This window comes from Phyllobates terribilis, unplaced genomic scaffold (assembly GCF_046119375.1).
Source record: "Phyllobates terribilis strain yellow unplaced genomic scaffold, ASM4611937v1 Scaffold_11__3_contigs__length_659146591, whole genome shotgun sequence".
NCBI lineage: Eukaryota > Metazoa > Chordata > Amphibia > Anura > Dendrobatidae > Phyllobates > Phyllobates terribilis.
This window is the reverse complement of record NW_027362771.1, coordinates 605,104,341-605,127,286: the sequence shown is the minus strand read 5'-3', so window position 1 is coordinate 605,127,286 and position 22,946 is coordinate 605,104,341. Positions and strand designations below refer to the sequence as shown.

The following is a 22,946-nucleotide window of genomic DNA, read 5'->3' as shown; positions in this document are numbered from 1 at the left end:
CCAAGAGACTCTTCTGCAATACCAACAGTGATCTGGATCCGATATCTCTCTCCCACGTCTTAGCCTGGAGTCCTATTTATCTTCCTCTGCTTTCTGCACACTAGAAGTGCCCCGGGTCCTCACTATCTTTGATGAGTTTCTCCGGCCGGCTAACAGGACTCTTGCTCTTGCATAGGGAGACTTTCACACTGGTGATCCCACTGTCTGAGGGTATGGAGCTCCCGTCTACCCTAGCAGCCACTATAGTCAGGCTGCCCACACAATTCACTGTCCTATCTCTTACTGAAGAATCACTTCCTAATCCTGGAAACTAAACAGAGATTTTCATAATGTGCCCACACTCAGTGTGCTGCCATCACACAGCATTAACCTATCACTGTCTGTAACACTGCTAGCAGACTCAATCTGACATATGCACCCAGGACAGTGGCATCTTGTGGCTGTTTACAGGTACTGCAGCCCAAAAGGAGTCATGTCAGGAACAAGCTCTATATCACTCAAGGCTTGATCATGACACTAAGTTCCCCCTCTACTATGCTGACTGGACCACTAAAGCTAACCCCTTAGCTTGGTCTACCAACAGTTCAAAGAGGTATGACTTCAGGAACACTTCATTTAACTATCTCAGTGCCAAGGGAAGGCTGTGCCCTTCCCCACTGTTACACTGTCAGCATAAATATGAAACCAGAACCCAAATCTGCTGATTGTTTGTCCAATAGGGGAAATGTATAGAGAGAAAAGGAGGGGGCCTAGAACTGAGACCTGCGGTACTCCAATAGTAAGGGGGACCCACCGTATGGGTCAGGAACAGCTCCTTAGAGGTCACTTTCACAAGTAGGTCTATGCTGAAGTTGGTTTCTTCTAAGTTGCAACATGTTTTGTATGGCAATAAAGAGTTTTAGTGACTGTTTTTGGATATTACTCAAAGTATTAGTGAATTTTTTCTGAAAGAACTTGACTCTATCTCTATAACATACATTGCTGTGAATAGAACTTGAACCTGTGCGGGGAAACCTCATTGGATTTCGAGTCCAATGCCTTAACCACTGCGCCACCACAGAGAACCCGAACGACAACGAATCAGATGTTTTTGCAAACTACATGCAAGAGGGCGGGTCTGCAAGAAGGTTTTGGGCTAACTTCACCCGAATCTCTAATGCATGACGCAGTCAAGGGCAAGGCATCTTGGTAGACTTTCTGAAAAATAAAGGTGTGATATGAGGTCAATGAGTAGTAGGAGGTAAAACTCTTGTACGCTGGGGCACATAGACATGTGGTTAACTAGTTGTTTCTCACTCTTCAAATTGTGGTTGGAAGGAAATTAATCTGCATGTTTTTTTTCTTTTTCTATACTTTGATTTCGCTAAACTTTCATCAGCGAAACCCAATCTTTTCCAAGGCAAAATGCTGCACTGTGAACATGATTTGAACCAATGTGAGGATTTCAAGTCCAACGTCTTAACCATGCGGCTATCAAAACATATGCCTTCACTGATGATTCTCCAACGTCTTTTGGGAACCACAGTTTATATGCTTTTGCCTGAATGCAGGAATGGACTTTTGATTGCTGATAGAGGTTTAGGGTAGAGCATTTTCATCAACCGAGACAGGTCTGACTAGAGCTTCCTGAGAGCTACCAAGGAAATCGTCAATGTCCTGCGAAACATCCCTAGATTGAAAGACTGGAACGTGAATGGCTGTCAAACTTTCATATCATTTGGCCCATTTTATTAATGTAAATACTATTTTAAACTTTTCAGGAAGGTCCAGTGCTTTGGTCCACTAAAAGCCAACGCTGTGAACAGGATTTGAACCTGTGCGGGGAAACCCCCATTGGATTTCAAGTCCAACGCCTTAACCACTCGGCCACCACAGCTGACAGAGTCATGCAATTTTCCTAGACATATTCCGGGGACTGCAGTTTATGGGCTGGGTTTTGAAAGTGAGTTGGGTCTTCCATTTACTAACTAAGCTGGGAGGGTTTCCTCACCAGCAAATTGCCTTACAGACAGCGACAGGTCTGATGCGAGGTTTCTGAGGAGGAAAGAAAAGGTCAATCTCTTGGGACATATGGAACATAACTAATTTCATACATCTTTTTGAGTGGAATGAGCGAACGGGTCGGATGAAAAGACGGCACTGAAGGGTTTCCGCTAAGGTTTTTTGATTTATCTGGAGTGTTTTAGTGGTTGATTTTGTATATATCACAATGACATATATATATATGTACATGATAGTACATGATATGGTAAAATGGCTAGTGTAATTCAAAGATGTCCTGTAGAAAGCAAGCTCTCATGCGGCTACATCTACAGAAAAATAAAGAAAGTTATGGCTTTTTGCACAAATGAAAGCGCAAAAATGGAAAATGAGCAGAGCCCACAGTGGTTCACATCATCACTCACATACCTCATGTTTACTTTCTAGTCATGTGGTGTCAGAGGACAAGACGCAACCAAACCTCGTTAGTATAGTGGCAAGTATCCCCGCCTGTCAGGCGGGAGACCAGGGTTCGATTCCCTGACGGGGAGGTTTATTATATTCTTAGTCTGGACTCTGGAACTCTGGAACGAAAACTTAATTATTCCAGCAATATATTTTTATTCACAAGCTGTTTATATTTTATTGTTTGATTGTCACTCATTACAGAGGCATCTACTGTACCACCAAGAATCACCACATGTGGGAAAAATTCATCCCACAAAAACAGAATGGTTGCCTTTGCACATGTTTCCTGTTCTTCCTGTATTGGTTAATCCTACACACATGGTTGGTTAGCTCAGTTGGTCAAATCATGGTGTTAATAACACCAAGGTTGCGGGTTTGATCCCTGTACGGGCTGGGAATAGCTCCTTAGAGGTCACCTTCACAAGTAGGTCTATGTCTGAAGTAGGTTTCTTCTTATTCAGCAGTTTCTTAGTTGCAACATGTTTTGGATGGCAATAAAGTGTTTTAGTGACAGGTTTTGAATATTTCTCAATGTTTTTGTGAATTTTTTCTGAAAGAACATGACTCTCTGTATAAAATACATCGCTGTGAACAAGATTTGAACTTGTGCGGGAAAACCCCATTGGATTTCGAGTCCAACACCTTAACCACTCAGCCATCACAGCCAACTCGAACAGCAATGAATCAGATGTTTTTGCAAAGTACATGCTAGAGGGCGGTCTGAAAGAAGGTTTTGGGCTAAGTTCACCTGAATCTCTATTGCATGACGCAGTCACGGGAAAGGCATCTTGGTAGACTTACTGAAAAATAAAGGTGTGATCTGAGGTCAATGAGTAGAAGGAGGTAAAACTCTCGTACCCTGGGACACACAGAGATGTGGTTAACTAGCTGTTTCTCACTCTTCAAATTGTGGTTGGAAACTGCATACTACCAGGGAATTAATCTTCATGTTATTTTTCTTTTTCTATACTTTGATTTCACTAAACTTTCATCAGCCAAACCCAATCTTTTCCAAGGTAAAATGCTGCATTGTGAACATGATTTAAACCAATGTGAGGATTTCAAGTCCAACGTCTTAACCATGCGGCTATCAAAATATATGCCTTCACTGATGATTCTCCAATGTCTTTTGGGAGCCACAGCTCTTAAGCTTTTGCTTGAATGCAGGAATGGACTTTTGATTGCTGATAGAGGTTTGGGGTAGAGCATTTTCAGCAACCGAGACAGGTCTGACTAGAGCATCCTGAGAGCTACCAAGGAAATCGTCAATGTCCTGGGAAACATCCCTAGATTGAAAGACTGGAACGTGAATGGCTGTCAAATTTTCATATCATTTGGCCCATTTTATTAATGTAAATACTATTTTAAACTTTTCAGGAAGGTCCAGTGCTTTTGTCCAGTAAAAGCCAACGCTGTGAACAGTATTTGAACCTGTGCGGGGAAACCCCATTGGATTTCAAGTCCAACGCCTTAACCACTCGGCCACCACAGCTGACAGAGTCATGCAATTTTCCTAGACATATTCCGGGGACTGCAGTTTATGGGCTGGGTTTTGAAAGTGAGTTGGGTCTTCCATTTACTAACTAAGCTGTGGGAGGGTTTCCTCACCAGCAAATTGCCTTACAGACAGCGACAGGTCTGATGTGAGGTTTCTGAGGAGGAAAGAAAAGGTCAATCTCTTGGGACATATGGAACATAACTAATTTCATACTTCTTTTTGAGTGGAATGAGCGAACGGGTCGGATGACAAGACGGCACTGAAGGGTTTCCGCTAAGGTTTTTTGATTTATCTGGAGTGCTTTAGTGGTTGGTTTTGTATATATCACAATGACATATATATATAAGTACATGATAGTACATGATATGGTAAAATGGCTAGTGTAATTCAAAGCTACAACTTGTCTTGTAGAAAGCAAGCCCTCATGCGGCTACATCTACAGAAAAATAAAGAAAGTTATGGCTTTTTGCACAAATGAAAGCGCAAAAATGGAAAATGAGCAGAGCCCACAGTGGTTCACATCATCACTCACATACCTCATGTTTACTTTCTAGTCATGTGGTGTCAGAGAACAAGACGCAGCCAATCCTCGTTAGTATAGTGGCAAGTATCCCCGCCTGTCACGCGGGAGACCAGGGTTCGATTCTCTGGCGGGGAGATTTATTATATTCTTACTCTGGACTCTGGAACTCTGGAACGAAAACTTAATTCTTCCAACAATATATTTTTATTCACAAGCTGTTTATATTTTATTGTTTGATTGTCACTCATTACAGAGGCATCTACAGTGCCGGCAAAAAAAATCTTTACAACTTCAACGAAACCACAAAATCTTAACGTTCAAGTGTTTTATTGTGGATATTTCGTTACAATTAGTATTTTAATTAATTAGTATTGATATTTATATTTTACTAAGCCAGCTTTGCTATTATATAGTTTTTGATTATCTCCTTCATTGTGTGCACTTTTAAGAAGTGAAATCATGATGCGGATTTTACACGTAAAGTTTTTTTTTACTGCACAAATATAAAGATTTTTTTTGCCGCCACTGTACCACCAAGAATCACCACATGTGGGAAAAATTCATCCCACAAAAACAGAATGGTTGCGTTTGCGCATGTTTCCAGTCCTTCCTGTATTGGTTAATCCTACAAACATGGCCGGTTAGCTCAGTTGGTCAAATCGTGGTGTTAATAAAACCAAAGTTGGGGGTTTGATCCCTGTACGGGCTGGGAATGGCTCCTTAAAGGTCACCTTCACAAGTAGGTCTATGTCTGAAGTAGGTTTCTTCTTATTCAGCAGTTTCTTAGTTGCAACATGTTTTGGATGGCAATAAAGTGTTTTAGAGACTGGTTTTGGATATTTCTCAATGTTTTTGTGAATTTTTTCTGAAAGAACTTGACTCTCTCTGTATAAAATACATCGCTGTTAGCAGGATTTGAACCTGTGAAGGAAAACCCCATTGGATTTCGAGTCCAACGCCTTAACCACTCGGCCATCACAGCCAAATCGAACAGCAACGAATCAGATGTTTTTGCAAAGTACATGCTAGAGGGCGGTCTGAAAGAAGGTTTTGGGCTAAGTTCACCTGAATCTCTATTGCATGACGCAGTCACGGGAAAGGCATCTTGGTAGACTTACTGAAAAATAAAGGTGTGATCTGAGGTCAATGAGTAGAAGGAGGTAAAACTCTTGTACCCTGGGGCACACAGAGATGTGGTTAACTAGCTTTTTCTCACTCTTCAAATTGTGGTTGGAAACTGCATACTACCAGTGAATTAATCTGCATGTTATTTTTCTTTTTCTATACTTTGATTTCACTAAACTTTCATCAGCCAAACCCAATCTTTTCCAAGGTAAAATACTGCATTGTGAACATGATTTAAACCAATGTGAGGATTTCAAGTCCAACGTCTTAACCATGCGGCTATCAAAATATATGCCTTCACTGATGATTCTCCAATGTCTTTTGAGAGCCACAGTTCATATGCTTTTGCTTGAATGCAGGAATGGACTTTTGATTGCTGATAGAGGTTTGGGGTAGAGCATTTTCAGCAACGGAGACAGGTCTGACTAGAGCTTCCTGAGAGCTACCAAGGAAATCGTCAATGTCCTGCGAAACATCCCTAGATTGAAAGACTGGAACGTGAATGGCTGTCAAATTTTCATATCATTTGGCCCATTTTATTAATGTAAATACTATTTTAAACTTTTCAGGAAGGTCCAGTGCTTTTGTCCAGCAAAAGCCAACGCTGTGAACAGGATTTGAACCTGTGCGGGGAAACCCCATTGGATTTCAAGTCCAACGCCTTAACCACTCGGCCACCACAGCTGACAGAGTCATGCAATTTTCCTAGACATATTCCGGGGACTGCAGTTTATGGGCTGGGTCTTGAAAGTGAGTTGGGTCTTCCATTTACTAACTAAGCTGTGGGAGGGTTTCCTCACCAGCAAATTGCCTTACAGACAGCGACAGGTCTGATGTGAGGTTTCTGAGGAGGAAAGAAAAGGTCAATCTCTTGGGACATATGGAACATAACTAATTTCATACTTCTTTTCAAGTGGAATGAGCGAACGGGTCGGATGACAAGACGGCACTGAAGGGTTTCCGCTAAGGTTTTTTGATTTATCTGGAGTGCTTTAGTGGTTGGTTTTGTATATATCACAATGACATATATATATATGTACATGATAGTACATGATATGGTAAAATGACTAGTGTAATTCAAAGCTACAACTTGTCTTGTAGAAAGCAAGCCCTCATGCGGCTACATCTACAGAAAAATAAAGAAAGTTATGGCTTTTTGCACAAATGAAAGCGCAAAAATGGAAAATGAGCAGAGCCCACAGTGGTTCACATCATCACTCACATACCTCATGTTTACTTTCTAGTCATGTGGTGTCAGAGAACAAGACGCAGCCAATCCTCGTTAGTATAGTGGCAAGTATCCCCGCCTGTCACGCGGGAGACCAGGGTTCGATTCCCTGACGGGGAGATTTATTATATTCTTACTCTGGACTCTGGAACTCTGGAACGAAAACTTAATTCTTCCAACAATATATTTTTATTCACAAGCTGTTTATATTTTATTGTTTGATTGTCACTCATTACAGAGGCATCTACAGTGCCGGCAAAAAAAATCTTTACAACTTCAACGAAACCACAAAATCTTAACGTTCAAGTGTTTTATTGTGGATATTTCGTTACAATTAGTATTTTAATTAATTAGTATTGATATTTACATTTTACTAAGCCAGCTTTGCTATTATATAGTTTTTGATTATCTCCTTCATTGTGTGCACTTTTAAGAAGTGAAATCATGATGCGGATTTTACACGTAAAGTTTTTTTTTACTGCACAAATGTAAAGATTTTTTTTGCCGCCACTGTACCACCAAGAATCACCACATGTGGGAAAAATTCATCCCACAAAAACAGAATGGTTGCGTTTGCGCATGTTTCCAGTCCTTCCTGTATTGGTTAATCCTACAAACATGGCCGGTTAGCTCAGTTGGTCAAATCGTGGTGTTAATAAAACCAAAGTTGGTGGTTTGATCCCTGTACGGGCTGGGAATGGCTCCTTAAAGGTCACCTTCACAAGTAGGTCTATGTCTGAAGTAGGTTTCTTCTTATTCAGCAGTTTCTTAGTTGCAACATGTTTTGGATGGCAATAAAGTGTTTTAGAGACTGGTTTTGGATATTTCTCAATGTTTTTGTGAATTTTTTCTGAAAGAACTTGACTCTCTCTGTATAAAATACATCGCTGTGAACAGGATTTGAACCTGTGCAGGAAAACCCCATTGGATTTCGAGTCCAACGCCTTAACCACTCGGCCATCACAGCCAACTCGAACAGCAACGAATCAGATGTTTTTGCAAAGTACATGCTAGAGGGCGGTCTGAAAGAAGGTTTTGGGCTAAGTTCACCTGAATCTCTATTGCATGACGCAGTCACGGGAAAGGCATCTTGGTAGACTTACTGAAAAATAAAGGTGTGATCTGAGGTCAATGAGTAGAAGGAGGTAAAACTCTTGTATCCTGGGGCACACAGAGATGTGGTTAACTAGCTTTTTCTCACTCTTCAAATTGTGGTTGGAAACTGCATACTACCAGGGAATTAATCTGCATGTTATTTTTCTTTTTCTATACTTTGATTTCACTAAACTTTCATCAGCCAAACCCAATCTTTTCCAAGGTAAAATACTGCATTGTGAACATGATTTAAACCAATGTGAGGATTTCAAGTCCAACGTCTTAACCATGCGGCTATCAAAATATATGCCTTCACTGATGATTCTCCAATGTCTTTTGGGAGCCACAGTTCATATGCTTTTGCTTGAATGCAGGAATGGACTTTTGATTGCTGATAGAGGTTTGGGGTAGAGCATTTTCAGCAACTGAGACAGGTCTGACTAGAGCTTCCTGAGAGCTACCAAGGAAATCGTCAATGTCCTGCGAAACATCCCTAGATTGAAAGACTGGAACGTGAATGGCTGTCAAATTTTCATATCATTTGGCCCATTTTATTAATGTAAATACTATTTTAAACTTTTCAGGAAGGTCCAGTGCTTTTGTCCAGTAAAAGCCAACGCTGTGAACAGGATTTGAACCTGTGCGGGGAAACCCCATTGGATTTCAAGTCCAACGCCTTAACCACTCGGCCACCACAGCTGACAGAGTCATGCAATTTTCCTAGACATATTCCGGGGACTGCAGTTTATGGGCTGGGTCTTGAATGTGAGTTGGGTCTTCCATTTACTAACTAAGCTGTGGGAGGGTTTCCTCACCAGCAAATTGCCTTACAGACAGCGACAGGTCTGATGTGAGGTTTCTGAGGAGGAAAGAAAAGGTCAATCTCTTGGGACATATGGAATATAACTAATTTCATACTTCTTTTCAAGTGGAATGAGCGAACGGGTCGGATGACAAGACGGCACTGAAGGGTTTCCGCTAAGGTTTTTTGATTTATCTGGAGTGCTTTAGTGGTTGGTTTTGTATATATCACAATGACATATATATATATGTACATGATAGTACATGATATGGTAAAATGGCTAGTGTAATTCAAAGCTACAACTTGTCTTGTAGAAAGCAAGCCCTCATGCGGCTACATCTACAGAAAAATAAAGAAAGTTATGGCTTTTTGCACAAATGAAAGCGCAAAAATGGAAAATGAGCAGAGCCCACAGTGGTTCACATCATCACTCACATACCTCATGTTTACTTTCTAGTCATGTGGTGTCAGAGAACAAGACGCAGCCAATCCTCGTTAGTATAGTGGCAAGTATCCCCGCCTGTCACGTGGGAGACCAGGGTTCGATTCCCTGACGGGGAGATTTATTATATTCTTACTCTGGACTCTGGAACTCTGGAACGAAAACTTAATTCTTCCAACAATACATTTTTATTCACAAGCTGTTTATATTTTATTGTTTGATTGTCACTCATTACAGAGGCATCTACAGTGCCGGCAAAAAAAATCTTTACAACTTCAACGAAACCACAAAATCTTAACGTTCAAGTGTTTTATTGTGGATATTTCGTTACAATTAGTATTTTAATTAATTAGTATTGATATTTACATTTTACTAAGCCAGCTTTGCTATTATATAGTTTTTGATTATCTCCTTCATTGTGTGCACTTTTAAGAAGTGAAATCATGATGCGAATTTTACACGTAAAGTTTTTTTTTACTGCACAAATGTAAAGATTTTTTTTGCCGCCACTGTACCACCAAGAATCACCACATGTGGGAAAAATTCATCCCACAAAAACAGAATGGTTGTGTTTGCGCATGTTTCCAGTCCTTCCTGTATTGGTTAATCCTACAAACATGGCCGGTTAGCTCAGTTGGTCAAATCGTGGTGTTAATAAAACCAAAGTTGGGGGTTTGATCCCTGTACGGGCTGAGAATGGCTCCTTAAAGGTCACCTTCACAAGTAGGTCTATGTCTGAAGTAGGTTTCTTCTTATTCAGCAGTTTCTTAGTTGCAACATGTTTTGGATGGCAATAAAGTGTTTTAGAGACTGGTTTTGGATATTTCTCAATGTTTTTGTGAATTTTTTCTGAAAGAACTTGACTCTCTCTGTATAAAATACATCGCTGTAAGCAGGATTTGAACCTGTGCAGGAAAACCCCATTGGATTTCGAGTCCAACGCCTTAACCACTAGGCCATCACAGCCAACTCAAACAGCAATGAATCAGATGTTTTTGCAAAGTACATGCTAGAGGGCGGTCTGAAAGAAGGTTTTGGGCTAAGTTCACCTGAATCTCTATTGCATGACGCAGTCACGGGAAAGGCATCTTGGTAGACTTACTGAAAAATAAAGGTGTGATCTGAGGTCAATGAGTAGAAGGAGGTAAAACTCTTGTACCCTGGGGCACACAGAGATGTGGTTAACTAGCTTTTTCTCACTCTTCAAATTGTGGTTGGAAACTGCATACTACCAGGGAATTAATCTGCATGTTATTTTTCTTTTTCTATACTTTGATTTCACTAAACTTTCATCAGCCAAACCCAATCTTTTCCAAGGTAAAATACTGCATTGTGAACATGATTTAAACCAATGTGAGGATTTCAAGTCCAACGTCTTAACCATGCGGCTATCAAAATATATGCCTTCACTGATGATTCTCCAATGTCTTTTGGGAGCCACAGTTCATATGCTTTTGCTTGAATGCAGGAATGGACTTTTGATTCCTGATAGAGGTTTGGGGTAGAGCATTTTCAGCAACTGAGACAGGTCTGACTAGAGCTTCCTGAGAGCTACCAAGGAAATCGTCAATGTCCTGCGAAACATCCCTAGATTGAAAGACTGGAACGTGAATGGCTGTCAAATTTTCATATCATTTGGCCCATTTTAATAATGTAAATACTATTTTAAACTTTTCAGGAAGGTCCAGTGCTTTTGTCCAGTAAAAGCCAACGCTGTGAACAGGATTTGAACCTGTGCGGGGAAACCCCATTGGATTTCAAGTCCAACGCCTTAACCACTCGGCCACCACAGCTGACAGAGTCATGCAATTTTCCTAGACATATTCCGGGGACTGCAGTTTATGGGCTGGGTCTTGAATGTGAGTTGGGTCTTCCATTTACTAACTAAGCTGTGGGAGGGTTTCCTCACCAGCAAATTGCCTTACAGACAGCGACAGGTCTGATGTGAGGTTTCTGAGGAGGAAAGAAAAGGTCAATCTCTTGGGACATATGGAACATAACTAATTTCATACTTCTTTTCAAGTGGAATGAGCGAATGGGTCGGATGACAAGACGGCACTGAAGGGTTTCCGCTAAGGTTTTTTGATTTATCTGGAGTGCTTTAGTGGTTGGTTTTGTATATATCACAATGACATATATATATATGTACATGATAGTACATGATATGGTAAAATGGCTAGTGTAATTCAAAGCTACAACTTGTCTTGTAGAAAGCAAGCCCTCATGCGGCTACATCTACAGAAAAATAAAGAAAGTTATGGCTTTTTGCACAAATGAAAGCGCAAAAATGGAAAATGAGCAGAGCCCACAGTGGTTCACATCATCACTCACATACCTCATGTTTACTTTCTAGTCATGTGGTGTCAGAGAACAAGACGCAGCCAATCCTCGTTAGTATAGTGGCAAGTATCCCCGCCTGTCACGCGGGAGACCAGGGTTCGATTCCCTGACGGGGAGATTTATTATATTCTTACTCTGGAACTCTGGAACGAAAACTTAATTCTTCCAACAATATATTTTTATTCACAAGCTGTTTATATTTTATTGTTTGATTGTCACTCATTACAGAGGCATCTACAGTGCCGGCAAAAAAAATCTTTACAACTTCAACGAAACCACAAAATCTTAACGTTCAAGTGTTTTATTGTGGATATTTCGTTACAATTAGTATTTTAATTAATTAGTATTGATATTTACATTTTACTAAGCCAGCTTTGCTATTATATAGTTTTTGATTATCTCCTTCATTGTGTGCACTTTTAAGAAGTGAAATCATGATGCGGATTTTACACGTAAAGTTTTTTTTTACTGCACAAATGTAAAGATTTTTTTTGCCGCCACTGTACCACCAAGAATCACCACATGTGGGAAAAATTCATCACACAAAAACAGAATGGTTGCGTTTGCGCATGTTTCCAGTCCTTCCTGTATTGGTTAATCCTACAAACATGGCCGGTTAGCTCAGTTGGTCAAATCGTGGTGTTAATAAAACCAAAGTTGGGGGTTTGATCCCTGTACGGGCTGGGAATGGCTCCTTAAAGGTCACCTTCACAAGTAGGTCTATGTCTGAAGTAGGTTTCTTCTTATTCAGCCGTTTCTTAGTTGCAACATGTTTTGGATGGCAATAAAGTGTTTTAGAGACTGGTTTTGGATATTTCTCAATGTTTTTGTGAATTTTTTCTGAAAGAACTTGACTCTCTCTGTATAAAATACATCGCTGTAAGCAGGATTTGAACCTGTGCAGGAAAACCCCATTGGATTTCGAGTCCAACGCCTTAACCACTCGGCCATCACAGCCAACTCGAACAGCAACGAATCAGATGTTTTTGCAAAGTACATGCTAGAGGGCGGTCTGAAAGAAGGGTTTGGGCAAAGTTCACCTGAATCTCTATTGCATGACGCAGTCACGGGAAAGGCATCTTGGTAGACTTACTGAAAAATAAAGGTGTGATCTGAGGTCAATGAGTAGAAGGAGGTAAAACTCTTGTACCCTGGGGCACACAGAGATGTGGTTAACTAGCTTTTTCTCACTCTTCAAATTGTGGTTGGAAACTGCATACTACCAGGGAATTAATCTGCATGTTATTTTTCTTTTTCTATACTTTGATTTCACTAAACTTTCATCAGCCAAACCCAATCTTTTCCAAGGTAAAATACTGCATTGTGAACATGATTTAAACCAATGTGAGGATTTCAATTCCAACGTCTTAACCATGCGGCTATCAAAATATATGCCTTCACTGATGATTCTCCAATGTCTTTTGGGAGCCACAGTTCATATGCTTTTGCTTGAATGCAGGAATGGACTTTTGATTGCTGATAGAGGTTTGGGGTAGAGCATTTTCAGCAACTGAGACAGGTCTGACTAGAGCTTCCTGAGAGCTACCAAGGAAATCGTCAATGTCCTGCGAAACATCCCTAGATTGAAAGACTGGAACGTGAATGGCTGTCAAATTTTCATATCATTTGGCCCATTTTATTAATGTAAATACTATTTTAAACTTTTCAGGAAGGTCCAGTGCTTTTGTCCAGTAAAAGCCAACACTGTGAACAGGATATGAACCTGTGCAGGGAAACCCCATTGAATTTCAAGTCCAACGCCTTAACCACTCGGCCACCACAGCTGACAGAGTCATGCAATTTTCCTAGACATATTCCGGGGACTGCAGTTTATGGGCTGGGTCTTGAAAGTGAGTTGGGTCTTCCATTTACTAACTAAGCTGTGGGAGGGTTTCCTCACCAGCAAATTGCCTTACAGACAGCGACAGGTCTGATGTGAGGTTTCTGAGGAGGAAAGAAAAGGTCAATCTCTTGGGACATATGGAACATAACTAATTTCATACTTCTTTTCAAGTGGAATGAGCGAACGGGTCGGATGACAAGACGGCACTGAAGGGTTTCCGCTAAGGTTTTTTGATTTATCTGGAGTGCTTTAGTGGTTGGTTTTGTATATATCACAATGACATATATATATATGTACATGATAGTACATGATATGGTAAAATGGCTAGTGTAATTCAAAGCTACAACTTGTCTTGTAGAAAGCAAGCCCTCATGCGGCTACATCTACAGAAAAATAAAGAAAGTTATGGCTTTTTGCACAAATGAAAGCGCAAAAATGGAAAATGAGCAGAGCCCACAGTGGTTCACATCATCACTCACATACCTCATGTTTACTTTCTAGTCATGTGGTGTCAGAGAACAAGACGCAGCCAATCCTCGTTAGTATAGTGGCAAGTATCCCCGCCTGTCACGCGGGAGACCAGGGTTCGATTCCCTGCCGGGGAGATTTATTATATTCTTACTCTGGACTCTGGAACTCTGGAACGAAAACTTAATTCTTCCAACAATATATTTTTATTCACAAGCTGTTTATATTTTATTGTTTGATTGTCACTCATTACAGAGGCATCTACAGTGCCGGCAAAAAAAATCTTTACAACTTCAACGAAACCACAAAATCTTAACGTTCAAGTGTTTTATTGTGGATATTTCGTTACAATTAGTATTTTAATTAATTAGTATTGATATTTACATTTTACTAAGCCAGCTTTGCTATTATATAGTTTTTGATTATCTCCTTCATTGTGTGCACTTTTAAGAAGTGAAATCATGATGCGGATTTTACACGTAAAGTTTTTTTTTACTGCACAAATGTAAAGATTTTTTTTGCCGCCACTGTACCACCAAGAATCACCACATGTGGGAAAAATTCATCACACAAAAACAGAATGGTTGCGTTTGCGCATGTTTCCAGTCCTTCCTGTATTGGTTAATCCTACAAACATGGCCGGTTAGCTCAGTTGGTCAAATCGTGGTGTTAATAAAACCAAAGTTGGGGGTTTGATCCCTGTACGGGCTGGGAATGGCTCCTTAAAGGTCACCTTCACAAGTAGGTCTATGTCTGAAGTAGGTTTCTTCTTATTCAGCAGTTTCTTAGTTGCAACATGTTTTGGATGGCAATAAAGTGTTTTAGAGACTGGTTTTGGATATTTCTCAATGTTTTTGTGAATTTTTTCTGAAAGAACTTGACTCTCTCTGTATAAAATACATCGCTGTAAGCAGGATTTGAACCTGTGCAGGAAAACCCCATTGGATTTCGAGTCCAACGCCTTAACCACTCGGCCATCACAGCCAACTCGAACAGCAACGAATCAGATGTTTTTGCAAAGTACATGCTAGAGGGCGGTCTGAAAGAAGGTTTTGGGCTAAGTTCACCTGAATCTCTATTGCATGACGCAGTCACGGGAAAGGCATCTTGGTAGACTTACTGAAAAATAAAGGTGTGATCTGAGGTCAATGAGTAGAAGGAGGTAAAACTCTTGTACCCTGGGGCACACAGAGATGTGGTTAACTAGCTTTTTCTCACTCTTCAAATTGTGGTTGGAAACTGCATACTACCAGGGAATTAATCTGCATGTTATTTTTCTTTTTCTATACTTTGATTTCACTAAACTTTCATCAGCCAAACCCAATCTTTTCCAAGGTAAAATACTGCATTGTGAACATGATTTAAACCAATGTGAGGATTTCAATTCCAACGTCTTAACCATGCGGCTATCAAAATATATGCCTTCACTGATGATTCTCCAATGTCTTTTGGGAGCCACAGTTCATATGCTTTTGCTTGAATGCAGGAATGGACTTTTGATTGCTGATAGAGGTTTGGGGTAGAGCATTTTCAGCAACTGAGACAGGTCTGACTAGAGCTTCCTGAGAGCTACCAAGGAAATCGTCAATGTCCTGCGAAACATCCCTAGATTGAAAGACTGGAACGTGAATGGCTGTCAAATTTTCATATCATTTGGCCCATTTTATTAATGTAAATACTATTTTAAACTTTTCAGGAAGGTCCAGTGCTTTTGTCCAGCAAAAGCCAACGCTGTGAACAGGATTTGAACCTGTGCGGGGAAACCCCATTGGATTTCAAGTCCAACGCCTTAACCACTCGGCCACCACAGCTGACAGAGTCATGCAATTTTCCTAGACATATTCCGGGGACTGCAGTTTATGGGCTGGGTCTTTAAAGTGAGTTGGGTTCCTCATTTACTAACTAAGCTGTGGGAGGGTTTCCTCACCAGCAAATTGCCTTACAGACAGCGACAGGTCTGATGTGAGGTTTCTGAGGAGGAAAGAAAAGGTCAATCTCTTGGGACATATGGAACATAACTAATTTCATACTTCTTTTCAAGTGGAATGAGCGAACGGGTCGGATGACAAGACGGCACTGAAGGGTTTCCGCTAAGGTTTTTTGATTTATCTGGAGTGCTTTAGTGGTTGGTTTTGTATATATCACAATGACATATATATATATGTACATGATAGTACATGATATGGTAAAATGGCTAGTGTAATTCAAAGCTACAACTTGTCTTGTAGAAAGCAAGCCCTCATGCGGCTACATCTACAGAAAAATAAAGAAAGTTATGGCTTTTTGCACAAATGAAAGCGCAAAAATGGAAAATGAGCAGAGCCCACAGTGGTTCACATCATCACTCACATACCTCATGTTTACTTTCTAGTCATGTGGTGTCAGAGAACAAGACGCAGCCAATCCTCGTTAGTATAGTGGCAAGTATCCCCGCCTGTCACGCGGGAGACCAGGGTTCGATTCCCTGACGGGGAGATTTATTATATTCTTACTCTGGACTCTGGAACTCTGGAACGAAAACTTAATTCTTCCAACAATATATTTTTATTCACAAGCTGTTTATATTTTATTGTTTGATTGTCACTCATTACAGAGGCATCTACAGTGCCGGCAAAAAAAATCTTTACAACTTCAACGAAACCACAAAATCTTAACGTTCAAGTGTTTTATTGTGGATATTTCGTTACAATTAGTATTTTAATTAATTAGTATTGATATTTACATTTTACTAAGCCAGCTTTGCTATTATATAGTTTTTGATTATCTCCTTCATTGTGTGCACTTTTAAGAAGTGAAATCATGATGCGGATTTTACACGTAAAGTTTTTTTTTACTGCACAAATGTAAAGATTTTTTTTGCCGCCACTGTACCACCAAGAATCACCACATGTGGGAAAAATTCATCCCACAAAAACAGAATGGTTGCATTTGCGCATGTTTCCAGTCCTTCCTGTATTGGTTAATCCTACAAACATGGCCGGTTAGCTCAGTTGGTCAAATCGTGGTGTTAATAAAACCAAAATTGGGGGTTTGATCCCTGTACGGGCTGGGAATGGCTCCTTAAAGGTCACCTTCACAAGTAGGTCTATGTCTGAAGTAGGTTTCTTCTTATTCAGCAGTTTCTTAGTTGCAACATGTTTTGGATAGCAATAAAGTGTTTTAGAGACAGGTTTTGGATATTTCTCAATGTTTTTGTGAATTTTTTCTGAAAGAACTTGACTCTCTCTGTATAAAATACATCGCTGTGAACAGGATTTGAACCTGTGCGGGAAAACCCCATTGGATTTCGAGTCCAACGCCTTAACCACTCGGCCATCACAGCCAACTCGAACAGCAACGAATCAGATGTTTTTGCAAAGTACATGCTAGAGGGCGGTCTGAAAGAAGGTTTTGGGCTAAGTTCACCTGAATCTCTATTGCATGACGCAGTCACGGGAAAGGCATCTTGGTAGACTTACTGAAAAATAAAGGTGTGATCTGAGGTCAATGAGTAGAAGGAGGTAAAACTCTTGTACCCTGGGGCACACAGAGATGTGGTTAACTAGCTTTTTCTCACTCTTCAAATTGTGGTTGGAAACTGCATACTACCAGTGAATTAATCTGCATGTTATTTTTCTTTTTCTATACTTTGATTTCACTAAACTTTCACCAGCCAAACCCAATCTTTTCCAAGGTAAAATACTGCATTGTGAACATGATTTAAACCAATGTGAGGATTTCAAGTCCAACGTCTTAACCATGCGGCTATCAAAATATATGCCTTCACTAATGATTCTCCAATGTCTTTTGGAAGCCACAGTTCATATGCTTTTGCTTGAATGCAGGAATGGACTTTTGATTGCTGATAGAGGTTTGGGGTAGAGCATTTTCAGCAACTGAGACAGGTCTGACTAGAGCTTCCTGAGAGCTACCAAGGAAATCGTCAATGTCCTGCGAAACATCCCTAGATTGAAAGACTGGAACGTGAATGGCTGTCAAATTTTCATATCATTTGGCCCATTTTATTAATGTAAATACTATTTTAAACTTTTCAGGAAGGTCCAGTGCTTTTGTCCAGCAAAAGCCAACGCTGTGAACAGGATTTGAACCTGTGCGGGGAAACCCCATTGGATTTCAAGTCCAACGCCTTAACCACTCGGCCACCACAGCTGACAGAGTCATGCAATTTTCCTAGACATATTCCGGGGACTGCAGTTTATGGGCTGGGTCTTGAAAGTGAGTTGGGTCTTCCATTTACTAACTAAGCTGTGGGAGGGTTTCCTCACCAGCAAATTGCCTTACAGACAGCGACAGGTCTGATGTGAGGTTTCTGAGGAGGAAAGAAAAGGTCAATCTCTTGGGACATATGGAACATAACTAATTTCATACTTCTTTTCAAGTGGAATGAGCGAACGGGTCGGATGACAAGACGGCACTGAAGGGTTTCCGCTAAGGTTTTTTGATTTATCTGGAGTGCTTTAGTGGTTGGTTTTGTATATATCACAATGACATATATATATATGTACATGATAGTACATGATATGGTAAAATGGCTAGTGTAATTCAAAGCTACAACTTGTCTTGTAGAAAGCACGCCCTCATGCGGCTACATCTACAGAAAAATAAAGAAAGTTATGGCTTTTTGCACAAATGAAAGCGCAAAAATGGAAAATGAGCAGAACCCACAGTGGTTCACATCATCACTTACATACCTCATGTTTACTTTCTAGTCATGTGGTGTCAGAGGACAAGACGCTACCAATCCTCGTTAGTATAGTGGCAAGTATCCCCGCCTGTCACGCGGGAGACCAGGGTTCGATTCCCTGACGGGGAGATTTATTATATTCTTACTCTGGACTCTGGAACTCTGGAACGAAAACTTAATTCTTCCAACAATATATTTTTATTCCCAAGCTGTTTATATTTTATTGTTTGATTGTCACTCATTACAGAGGCATCTACAGTGCCGGCAAAAAAAATCTTTACAACTTCAACGAAACCACAAAATCTTAACGTTCAAGTGTTTTATTGTGGATATTTCGTTACAATTAGTATTTTAATTAATTAGTATTGATATTTACATTTTACTAAGCCAGCTTTGCTATTATATAGTTTTTGATTATCTCCTTCATTGTGTGCACTTTTAAGAAGTGAAATCATGATGCGGATTTTACACGTAAAGTTTTTTTTTACTGCACAAATGTAAAGATTTTTTTTGCCGCCACTGTACCACCAAGAATCACCACATGTGGGAAAAATTCATCACACAAAAACAGAATGGTTGCGTTTGCGCATGTTTCCAGTCCTTCCTGTATTGGTTAATCCTACAAACATGGCCGGTTAGCTCAGTTGGTCAAATCGTGGTGTTAATAAAACCAAAGTTGGGGGTTTGATCCCTGTACGGGCTGGGAATGGCTCCTTAAAGGTCACCTTCACAAGTAGGTCTATGTCTGAAGTAGGTTTCTTCTTATTCAGCAGTTTCTTAGTTGCAACATGTTTTGGATGGCAATAAAGTGTTTTAGAGACTGGTTTTGGATATTTCTCAATGTTTTTGTGAATTTTTTCTGAAAGAACTTGACTCTCTCTGTATAAAATACATCGCTGTAAGCAGGATTTGAACCTGTGCAGGAAAACCCCATTGGATTTCGAGTCCAACGCCTTAACCACTCGGCCATCACAGCCAACTCGAACAGCAACGAATCAGATGTTTTTGCAAAGTACATGCTAGAGGGCGGTCTGAAAGAAGGTTTTGGGCTAAGTTCACCTGAATCTCTATTGCATGACGCAGTCACGGGAAAGGCATCTTGGTAGACTTACTGAAAAATAAAGGTGTGATCTGAGGTCAATGAGTAGAAGGAGGTAAAACTCTTGTACCCTGGGGCACACAGAGATGTGGTTAACTAGCTTTTTCTCACTCTTCAAATTGTGGTTGGAAACTGCATACTACCAGGGAATTAATCTGCATGTTATTTTTCTTTTTCTATACTTTGATTTCACTAAACTTTCATCAGCCAAACCCAATCTTTTCCAAGGTAAAATACTGCATTGTGAACATGATTTAAACCAATGTGAGGATTTCAAGTCCAACGTCTTAACCATGCGGCTATCAAAATATATGCCTTCACTGATGATTCTCCAATGTCTTTTGGGAGCCACAGTTCATATGCTTTTGCTTGAATGCAGGAATGGACTTTTGATTGCTGATAGAGGTTTGGGGTAGAGCATTTTCAGCAACTGAGACAGGTCTGACTAGAGCTTCCTGAGAGCTACCAAGGAAATCGTCAATGTCCTGCGAAACATCCCTAGATTGAAAGACTGGAACGTGAATGGCTGTCAAATTTTCATATCATTTGGCCCATTTTATTAATGTAAATACTATTTTAAACTTTTCAGGAAGGTCCAGTGCTTTTGTCCAGCAAAAGCCAACGCTGTGAACAGGATTTGAACCTGTGCGGGGAAACCCCATTGGATTTCAAGTCCAACGCCTTAACCACTCGGCCACCACAGCTGACAGAGTCATGCAATTTTCCTAGACATATTCCGGGGACTGCAGTTTATGGGCTGGGTCTTGAAAGTGAGTTGGGTCTTCCATTTACTAACTAAGCTGTGGGAGGGTTTCCTCACCAGCAAATTGCCTTACAGACAGCGACAGGTCTGATGTGAGGTTTCTGAGGAGGAAAGAAAAGGTCAATCTCTTGGGACATATGGAACATAACTAATTTCATACTTCTTTTCAAGTGGAATGAGCGAACGGGTCGGATGACAAGACGGCACTGAAGGGTTTCCGCTAAGGTTTTTTGATTTATCTGGAGTGCTTTAGTGGTTGGTTTTGTATATATCACAATGACATATATATATATGTACATGATAGTACATGATATGGTAAAATGGCTAGTGTAATTCAAAGCTACAACTTGTCTTGTAGAAAGCAAGCCCTCATGCGGCTACATCTACAGAAAAATAAAGAAAGTTATGGCTTTTTGCACAAATGAAAGCGCAAAAATGGAAAATGAGCAGAGCCCACAGTGGTTCACATCATCACTCACATACCTCATGTTTACTTTCTAGTCATGTGGTGTCAGAGAAAAAGACGCAGCCAATCCTCGTTAGTATAGTGGCAAGTATCCCCGCCTGTCACGCGGGAGACCAGGGTTCGATTCCCTGACGGGGAGATTTATTATATTCTTACTCTGGACTCTGGAACTCTGGAACGAAAACTTAATTCTTCCAACAATATATTTTTATTCACAAGCTGTTTATATTTTATTGTTTGATTGTCACTCATTACAGAGGCATCTACAGTGCCGGCAAAAAAAATCTTTACAACTTCAACGAAACCACAAAATCTTAACGTTCAAGTGTTTTATTGTGGATATTTCGTTACAATTAGTATTTTAATTAATTAGTATTGATATTTACATTTTACTAAGCCAGCTTTGCTATTATATAGTTTTTGATTATCTCCTTCATTGTGTGCACTTTTAAGAAGTGAAATCATGATGCGGATTTTACACGTAAAGTTTTTTTTTACTGCACAAATGTAAAGATTTTTTTTGCCGCCACTGTACCACCAAGAATCACCACATGTGGGAAAAATTCATCACACAAAAACAGAATGGTTGCGTTTGCGCATGTTTCCAGTCCTTCCTGTATTGGTTAATCCTACAAACATGGCCGGTTAGCTCAGTTGGTCAAATCGTGGTGTTAATAAAACCAAAGTTGGGGGTTTGATCCCTGTACGGGCTGGGAATGGCTCCTTAAAGGTCACCTTCACAAGTAGGTCTATGTCTGAAGTAGGTTTCTTCTTATTCAGCAGTTTCTTAGTTGCGACATGTTTTGGATGGCAATAAAGTGTTTTAGAGACTGGTTTTGGATATTTCTCAATGTTTTTGTGAATTTTTTCTGAAAGAACTTGACTCTCTCTGTATAAAATACATCGCTGTAAGCAGGATTTGAACCTGTGCAGGAAAACCCCATGGGATTTCGAGTCCAACGCCTTAACCACTCGGCCATCACAGCCAACTCGAACAGCAACGAATCAGATGTTTTTGCAAAGTACATGCTAGAGGGCGGTCTGAAAGAAGGTTTTGGGCTAAGTTCACCTGAATCTCTATTGCATGACGCAGTCACGGGAAAGGCATCTTGGTAGACTTACTGAAAAATAAAGGTGTGATCTGAGGTCAATGAGTAGAAGGAGGTAAAACTCTTGTACCCTGGGGCACACAGAGATGTGGTTAACTAGCTTTTTCTCACTCTTCAAATTGTGGTTGGAAACTGCATACTACCAGTGAATTAATCTGCATGTTATTTTTCTTTTTCTATACTTTGATTTCACTAAACTTTCACCAGCCAAACCCAATCTTTTCCAAGGTAAAATACTGCATTGTGAACATGATTTAAACCAATGTGAGGATTTCAAGTCCAACGTCTTAACCATGCGGCTATCAAAATATATGCCTTCACTGATGATTCTCCAATGTCTTTTGGGAGCCACAGTTCATATGCTTTTGCTTGAATGCAGGAATGGACTTTTGATTGCTGATAGAGGTTTGGGGTAGAGCATTTTCAGCAACTGAGACAGGTCTGACTAGAGCTTCCTGAGAGCTACCAAGGAAATCGTCAATGTCCTGCGAAACATCCCTAGATTGAAAGACTGGAACGTGAATGGCTGTCAAATTTTCATATCATTTGGCCCATTTTATTAATGTAAATACTATTTTAAACTTTTCAGGAAGGTCCAGTGCTTTTGTCCAGCAAAAGCCAACACTGTGAACAGGATATGAACCTGTGCGGGGAAACCCCATTGGATTTCAAGTCCAACGCCTTAACCACTCGGCCACCACAGCTGACAGAGTCATGCAATTTTCCTAGACATATTCCGGGGACTGCAGTTTATGGGCTGGGTCTTGAAAGTGAGTTGGGTCTTCCATTTACTAACTAAGCTGTGGGAGGGTTTCCTCACCAGCAAATTGCCTTACAGACAGCGACAGGTCTGATGTGAGGTTTCTGAGGAGGAAAGAAAAGGTCAATCTCTTGGGACATATGGAACATAACTAATTTCATACTTCTTTTCAAGTGGAATGAGCGAACGGGTCGGATGACAAGACGGCACTGAAGGGTTTCCGCTAAGGTTTTTTGATTTATCTGGAGTGCTT

General features: G+C 40.3%; 25 non-coding genes across 25 annotated transcripts; 6 read left to right on the top strand and 19 right to left on the bottom strand.

The window, feature by feature from the left end:
• Positions 1 to 1,793: 1,793 nt before the first annotated feature.
• On the bottom strand, positions 1,794 to 1,876 carry TRNAS-UGA (transfer RNA serine (anticodon UGA)). Its single transcript has one exon. It is a non-coding gene; the product is annotated as a tRNA-Ser (tRNA).
• A 1,155-nt stretch (positions 1,877 to 3,031) lies between these two features.
• TRNAS-CGA (transfer RNA serine (anticodon CGA)) lies at positions 3,032 to 3,113 on the bottom strand. Its single transcript has one exon. It is a non-coding gene; the product is annotated as a tRNA-Ser (tRNA).
• Positions 3,114 to 3,858: 745 nt separating this feature from the next.
• Positions 3,859 to 3,940, bottom strand: TRNAS-UGA (transfer RNA serine (anticodon UGA)). The gene has a single exon. It is a non-coding gene; the product is annotated as a tRNA-Ser (tRNA).
• Positions 3,941 to 5,369: 1,429 nt separating this feature from the next.
• TRNAS-CGA (transfer RNA serine (anticodon CGA)) lies at positions 5,370 to 5,451 on the bottom strand. The gene has a single exon. It is a non-coding gene; the product is annotated as a tRNA-Ser (tRNA).
• A 745-nt stretch (positions 5,452 to 6,196) lies between these two features.
• Positions 6,197 to 6,278, bottom strand: TRNAS-UGA (transfer RNA serine (anticodon UGA)). Its single transcript has one exon. It is a non-coding gene; the product is annotated as a tRNA-Ser (tRNA).
• A 592-nt stretch (positions 6,279 to 6,870) lies between these two features.
• TRNAD-GUC (transfer RNA aspartic acid (anticodon GUC)) lies at positions 6,871 to 6,942 on the top strand. The gene has a single exon. It is a non-coding gene; the product is annotated as a tRNA-Asp (tRNA).
• Positions 6,943 to 7,707: 765 nt separating this feature from the next.
• Positions 7,708 to 7,789, bottom strand: TRNAS-CGA (transfer RNA serine (anticodon CGA)). Its single transcript has one exon. It is a non-coding gene; the product is annotated as a tRNA-Ser (tRNA).
• A 745-nt stretch (positions 7,790 to 8,534) lies between these two features.
• Positions 8,535 to 8,616, bottom strand: TRNAS-UGA (transfer RNA serine (anticodon UGA)). Its single transcript has one exon. It is a non-coding gene; the product is annotated as a tRNA-Ser (tRNA).
• Positions 8,617 to 9,208: 592 nt separating this feature from the next.
• Positions 9,209 to 9,280, top strand: TRNAD-GUC (transfer RNA aspartic acid (anticodon GUC)). The gene has a single exon. It is a non-coding gene; the product is annotated as a tRNA-Asp (tRNA).
• Positions 9,281 to 10,045: 765 nt separating this feature from the next.
• On the bottom strand, positions 10,046 to 10,127 carry TRNAS-CGA (transfer RNA serine (anticodon CGA)). Its single transcript has one exon. It is a non-coding gene; the product is annotated as a tRNA-Ser (tRNA).
• A 745-nt stretch (positions 10,128 to 10,872) lies between these two features.
• On the bottom strand, positions 10,873 to 10,954 carry TRNAS-UGA (transfer RNA serine (anticodon UGA)). The gene has a single exon. It is a non-coding gene; the product is annotated as a tRNA-Ser (tRNA).
• A 592-nt stretch (positions 10,955 to 11,546) lies between these two features.
• Positions 11,547 to 11,618, top strand: TRNAD-GUC (transfer RNA aspartic acid (anticodon GUC)). Its single transcript has one exon. It is a non-coding gene; the product is annotated as a tRNA-Asp (tRNA).
• A 758-nt stretch (positions 11,619 to 12,376) lies between these two features.
• TRNAS-CGA (transfer RNA serine (anticodon CGA)) lies at positions 12,377 to 12,458 on the bottom strand. The gene has a single exon. It is a non-coding gene; the product is annotated as a tRNA-Ser (tRNA).
• Positions 12,459 to 13,203: 745 nt separating this feature from the next.
• Positions 13,204 to 13,285, bottom strand: TRNAS-UGA (transfer RNA serine (anticodon UGA)). The gene has a single exon. It is a non-coding gene; the product is annotated as a tRNA-Ser (tRNA).
• Positions 13,286 to 14,714: 1,429 nt separating this feature from the next.
• Positions 14,715 to 14,796, bottom strand: TRNAS-CGA (transfer RNA serine (anticodon CGA)). The gene has a single exon. It is a non-coding gene; the product is annotated as a tRNA-Ser (tRNA).
• Positions 14,797 to 15,541: 745 nt separating this feature from the next.
• Positions 15,542 to 15,623, bottom strand: TRNAS-UGA (transfer RNA serine (anticodon UGA)). The gene has a single exon. It is a non-coding gene; the product is annotated as a tRNA-Ser (tRNA).
• A 592-nt stretch (positions 15,624 to 16,215) lies between these two features.
• Positions 16,216 to 16,287, top strand: TRNAD-GUC (transfer RNA aspartic acid (anticodon GUC)). The gene has a single exon. It is a non-coding gene; the product is annotated as a tRNA-Asp (tRNA).
• A 765-nt stretch (positions 16,288 to 17,052) lies between these two features.
• TRNAS-CGA (transfer RNA serine (anticodon CGA)) lies at positions 17,053 to 17,134 on the bottom strand. Its single transcript has one exon. It is a non-coding gene; the product is annotated as a tRNA-Ser (tRNA).
• Positions 17,135 to 17,879: 745 nt separating this feature from the next.
• On the bottom strand, positions 17,880 to 17,961 carry TRNAS-UGA (transfer RNA serine (anticodon UGA)). Its single transcript has one exon. It is a non-coding gene; the product is annotated as a tRNA-Ser (tRNA).
• Positions 17,962 to 18,553: 592 nt separating this feature from the next.
• On the top strand, positions 18,554 to 18,625 carry TRNAD-GUC (transfer RNA aspartic acid (anticodon GUC)). Its single transcript has one exon. It is a non-coding gene; the product is annotated as a tRNA-Asp (tRNA).
• Positions 18,626 to 19,390: 765 nt separating this feature from the next.
• On the bottom strand, positions 19,391 to 19,472 carry TRNAS-CGA (transfer RNA serine (anticodon CGA)). Its single transcript has one exon. It is a non-coding gene; the product is annotated as a tRNA-Ser (tRNA).
• A 745-nt stretch (positions 19,473 to 20,217) lies between these two features.
• Positions 20,218 to 20,299, bottom strand: TRNAS-UGA (transfer RNA serine (anticodon UGA)). Its single transcript has one exon. It is a non-coding gene; the product is annotated as a tRNA-Ser (tRNA).
• Positions 20,300 to 20,891: 592 nt separating this feature from the next.
• On the top strand, positions 20,892 to 20,963 carry TRNAD-GUC (transfer RNA aspartic acid (anticodon GUC)). The gene has a single exon. It is a non-coding gene; the product is annotated as a tRNA-Asp (tRNA).
• A 765-nt stretch (positions 20,964 to 21,728) lies between these two features.
• TRNAS-CGA (transfer RNA serine (anticodon CGA)) lies at positions 21,729 to 21,810 on the bottom strand. Its single transcript has one exon. It is a non-coding gene; the product is annotated as a tRNA-Ser (tRNA).
• A 745-nt stretch (positions 21,811 to 22,555) lies between these two features.
• Positions 22,556 to 22,637, bottom strand: TRNAS-UGA (transfer RNA serine (anticodon UGA)). Its single transcript has one exon. It is a non-coding gene; the product is annotated as a tRNA-Ser (tRNA).
• Between the last annotated feature and the right edge of the window lie 309 nt (positions 22,638 to 22,946).